The following is a 4811-nucleotide window of genomic DNA, read 5'->3' on the forward strand; positions in this document are numbered from 1 at the left end:
TCGGCTCCAAACGTCGTGTACCCGGGCTGGTTCTTAAAAGTCGCGAAATATAATTATTATTAATAGCAAATCGCCCATAATAGTTTATTATCCTGATCATTTATTGGCTGAGCCGCCAAGCAATAAAAATAAAGAATCTGAATAAGAATAAGAGGCGAAGCCTTACAATCGAGTGGAGTAGCCCCCAGGAGTTTGGGAGATCACGGCCCAACTTATGGGGATCCAACCTTCCCAATCGTAAAGTTTATAAGGTCAATGTGAGTCAGAGATATGTTGTTCTGATGAGAGTACAACAAAAATTGCTGCGAAACTAATTATCGAGCAATTATTACCGTTGGAAAGATAACTGAGGTCAAAGTTACAATGAGCGCTTGCTTCTAAAACGCCTCATTTTGCAGTCTGTGCGTTGGCAAGCCTGCGCACAGAACGACATGGCAGAACTGAGGTATATTTCGTACGCGCGAGGAGCGGCGTCGTGTAAATGGGCGAAATGGGTACAAAAAAAAACTAAGGAGGAAAGAAGTTGAAAATTACTTCCCCATGATAATTAATTGCCAACATAACAAAATCACAAAACAACGGAAACGCACATCGCTTCCGCGATCAGCCTCTTTGTCTATAACAATGCCTAGTTTCACTATTGCCACATGGCACTTCCCTGGCTTTGCCGCCCGGAGCCATACACAACGATGCACGGGACGGGAAGCATTCCGAAAGGTTCAAATCCTGGACAAGCGAGGCGGGATTGCCTACCCCAGGAAAGAATAACATCCCGCGACCACGATATGTGTCGGTGAGTGTGCCGTAATTATTGCTCTCCCCCTCTGCCCTTTGTCGTGCCGCGTCCCCTACCCCTTCTCCTCCTCCCCACCGCGCCCCGCGCCTCTATGGAAACGTAAACAAACAGTGAAAATCGGCCAAATACCGATAATACCTACTCATATAATTGATGATGATAGGATTTTAACGAGAATTTAAGAGTGGACATCGCCGCTGTTCGATATTAATCGTAAGGTATAGTGCTTGATTGTTTCCGGTCCGGAATATTGAATTGTTCCATTCCGGTTTATTGTTGTAGGAGGTTAGTGTTCTCCTGTGCCTCAATGTTTACACGCACAATTAAGTTTTTTTTTTTTGATGCCGAGTAAATGATGCCCCGTGATGTAAATAATTTGGTTCACTGTCAGCTTTGTTGAAAAAGTGTTGAGTGGGTAGACTCCTCCAATCCATGCAGTATGTTAAATACTGTTGTAGGTCACTTCTGCAAATGGGTGAACTGCCAGTGTTTTATCACATATCATATATTTTACTCTATATTATTCTCGGGGAACAGAAAACTTTATTACTTTCTGGTTGGGTGCAAACCGAGTGGTACTATTTGCGTAATCCCTCAAACAATCAATGAATATGCGTTGCAGATAATTTGCTGCTGCCCCTTCGTACTTAATGCTTAGTCCAGTGCCAAAATTAGTTATTTGAAAGACCATGGTCATTTATAGACGCATGGGGGGGAGAGGCATTTAAAAGTGTATTGTATGAGTAAATTACATGTAATTAATAGTTGATGAGCGCTAAAAGTACCGTTTAATATGATTGCAGGAACTCGGCCCAGAAATGTTCTTGACATGAGCAAGAGAAGTCTATGGAGTCATTTTACCTAAAAGAATTGGTGAGTTGACATGACAGTAACGGCCAACGCTGGTCCAATTTGTCTCTGTACAGGCACTATGAGGAGCTTCCTTTTTCGTGTGCATCAAAGAGTGGTTTTTGATGTTTTTTGTGGTGCCTTGGTTCTTTGTTGTCGATTTCAATCCTCGTCTGTCAAAGTCCAGGCTGATTTGTTTTCATTGAAAATGTCTTTTAAAAGTCGTGACAATTTAGAAAATTGCTGGAATTGGGTTGGATTGGTCGGGCAAACTCCCTTTTCAGTTGCTCTGTATAAATATCATGGTGCCGACCCACTGCAGCAGAGTTCTTAGCCAGTGCGCCTTAGGTAGCCTACCCGCCCATACTTAGAGATACCAGCTCTTAAAACTCAAGTTTCTGTGAAAAGGAGTGGTTTCTGACATAAGCAAAGGTAGTTTTGTGGTCCCTGGTTCACCCCCTTCATCAAAAACCAGACCCATGCCTTTGTAAATTTTGCCAAAAATGAAAAATTTGAAAATCGCTGGAAATGGTTAAGATTGGTCCTTTCAATCGCTGCGTCGAAATTTCACCCCCCGGTCCATTTCAAGTGAGTCACGCCTGTTTTTCTTGGACCGGTTCGCCTGCGAGGTAGGCAGCCCATCGTACGCTGACCGCCAGATTAGACCACCCTGAAAACGCAAGTTTCTGTGGACAGGGGTGGTTTCTGACGGAACCAAAAGTAGTTTTGTGGTCCACTGGGTCACCTCTGCCTCTGCCGTTTCGACTACTTTTCCGTCAAAATCCGGACCCATCACTTTTCGCTAAAAACACGAGGGCTATTTTTGCCTTTGTAAAATTGTTAAATCGCCGAAAATATTTGGGATTGGTCAGACTGAATCCTCTTTCAATCTCTGCGGCGAAGTTTAACGGCGTCGGGCCGTTTTAAGTGAGATACGCCTGTTTGGTTTTTTTTTTTTTTTTTGACTGGTTCGCCTGCGAGGTAGGCAGCCCATCGTACGTTAACCGCCAGATTCAAAAGACCACCCCTTAAAACTCAAGTTTCTCTGGACAGGGGTGGTTTCTGGCGGAACCAAAAGTAGTTTTGTGGTCCCCTGGTTCACCTCTGTCGATTCGACTACTTTTCCGTCGAAATCCGGACCCATCAATTTTCGCTAAAAACACAAAGGCTATAGCCTTTGCATATTTTGCCAAAAATGAAAAAATTTAAAATCGCTGGAAATGATTTGAATTGGTCTAGGAGGGTCGCCTTTGACCTCCTCTGTCGAAATTGCGTGCTTCCTGGCTCTTTTACATCCTGTTTCTTCGACTAAAACTGCCTCTTTGGTTTGTTGCAGGAAGATCGGCCTGGATAGGTGTTTCTGTAAGGACATCAGCCGTGCAGCCCATGGAATCATCAGATATAAGTTGAGTTGGCGTCACAGTGATGACCGTTGGTCCAGTTATTATTTTTTTTTTACCCCCCTGTAAATTCATTCATCAACCCACATTGTGGAAGGGTCTAGCGGAGCCGTTTCCGCTCAACGCTGTGGAGTCAGCGGACCCCTTGCATGGGGACAATACGTGCAACGCGTGACCTCACTGCGTCAATGAGGGGGCTGGACGTGTCGCCCTAAGCCGTCCGAAAAAACCCTCCCTCCCTCCCCCCGCCCTCCTCTCGGCTGCGGCTGCTGTGGAGGTAGTAGCGGGCTGCCACCACTACAGCAGTGACGTCACGGGCGACTTGGGTGCTGCTGCGGGGGCTGTGGGGGTAGTAGTAAATCTACTGCTGCCTCCACGGCTCCATGACAGCTGCATCCGAGTCGCCCGTGACGTCACTGCTGTAGTGGTGGCAGTCTGCTACTACATCCACAGTTACCACAGCTTTTAACTAATTAGGTGTATGAAATCAAGGAAAATGTCAGATGTAGTCATTTTTTATTCTTTATTGTTTCAAATCATTTACATTATAAATGTAAGTCTTCCTCAAGTAGCTGGCTTGTTTCTGCTGGTGACTTGGGGTGAATCTGAATACCTGAAAAAGAAAGAAAAAAATCTAAGTTAAATTCAAATTATCAGAGTTCAACTCAAACGTTTTCTGGTCCATATGGTCCATATGGTATCACGGTGACGCCAGCTCATCGAATGAACTTTCTATGTTACAGGTGGTAAGCATCAAGTCCAGGCCCAGGCACATCCCTTTGGATAAGAAGTAGCATCACTTCCTATTTTACTACAACTGTACCATACAAATGAAATAAATAGCAGCATTACTGTCAAAGATTACTAATGATTTGCCTCCAGTTCCGCACTAAAATTAGAACACGGCTAAATATTTTAGGCTCAAGTAATAAGATCGTATATATGGAATGAGAATAAGCAGTAAAGAAATGGCAAGTAACCCATAAATAGAAACAATACCAAAATAAACTTTTACCAGACATGACTACCATAAAAGTACTGGTATTTTAAGTTAACATCACACTGAAAGTCAAAACTTACCAGATTCATCCCTGCGATCATGAGAAAAAGGAGCGATTCCTTCTGCTGTGTGCTGCGACGCCAACTCAGCACACTGCAGGTGACACATAGGCTGCTTTGCTGATGTCCAAGTCAGGTCACCTCCAGGCCGATCTTCCTGCGACAAACCAAAGACGCAATTTTATAGTCGAAGAAACAGGATGCAAAAGAGGCAGGAAGCATGCAATTTCGACAGAGAAGGTCAAAGGCGACTCTCCTAGACCAATTCCAATCATTTCCAGCGATTTTTATTTTTTTTCATTTTTGGCCAAATTTACAAAGGCTAGCCTTCCCATTTTTAACAAAAATGGGTGGGTCCGGATTTCGACGGAAAAGTAGTCGAACCGACAGGGGTGAACCAGGGCACCACAAAACTACTTTTGGTTCCGCCAGAAACCACCCCTGTCCAGAGAAACTTGAGTTTTAAGGGGTGGTCTTTTGAATCTGGCGCGCGAGCCGGTCCGAGAAAAACAGGCGTAACTCACTTAAAATGGCCCGGCGGCGACAGAAACCACCCCTGTTCAGAGACACTTGAGTTTGAAGGGATTGTCTTTTGAATCTGGCGGGCAGCGTACAACGGGCTGCCTACCTAGCAGCCGAGCCGGTACAAGAAAAACGGGCGTAACTCGCTTAAATGGGTCTGCGAAGTGAAATTTCGACGGAGAGTT

At 44.6% G+C, this 4811-nt stretch overlaps 2 long non-coding RNA genes across 3 annotated transcripts; one reads left to right on the forward strand and one right to left on the reverse strand.

Moving 5' to 3' along the window:
• Nucleotides 1-829: 829 nt before the first annotated feature.
• LOC127749703 (uncharacterized) lies at nucleotides 830-3904 on the forward strand. Of its 2 annotated transcripts, XR_008011301.1 has the most exons (4): nucleotides 830-1014; nucleotides 1600-1669; nucleotides 2982-3050; nucleotides 3789-3904. It is a non-coding gene; the product is annotated as an uncharacterized LOC127749703 (long non-coding RNA). The 2 variants fall into 2 exon arrangements; XR_008011302.1 differs by lacking the exons at nucleotides 830-1014; nucleotides 2982-3050 and having other exon boundaries at nucleotides 1142-1669.
• LOC127749704 (uncharacterized) lies at nucleotides 3057-4805 on the reverse strand. The gene is made up of 3 exons (XR_008011303.1): nucleotides 4126-4805; nucleotides 3458-3658; nucleotides 3057-3221 (listed from the first exon to the last, which is right to left on the reverse strand). It is a non-coding gene; the product is annotated as an uncharacterized LOC127749704 (long non-coding RNA).
• Between the last annotated feature and the right edge of the window lie 6 nt (nucleotides 4806-4811).

The sequence above is a fragment of the Frankliniella occidentalis genome, unplaced genomic scaffold (assembly GCF_000697945.3).
Source record: "Frankliniella occidentalis isolate FOCC.00 unplaced genomic scaffold, Focc_3.1 Scaffold80, whole genome shotgun sequence".
NCBI lineage: Eukaryota > Metazoa > Arthropoda > Insecta > Thysanoptera > Thripidae > Frankliniella > Frankliniella occidentalis.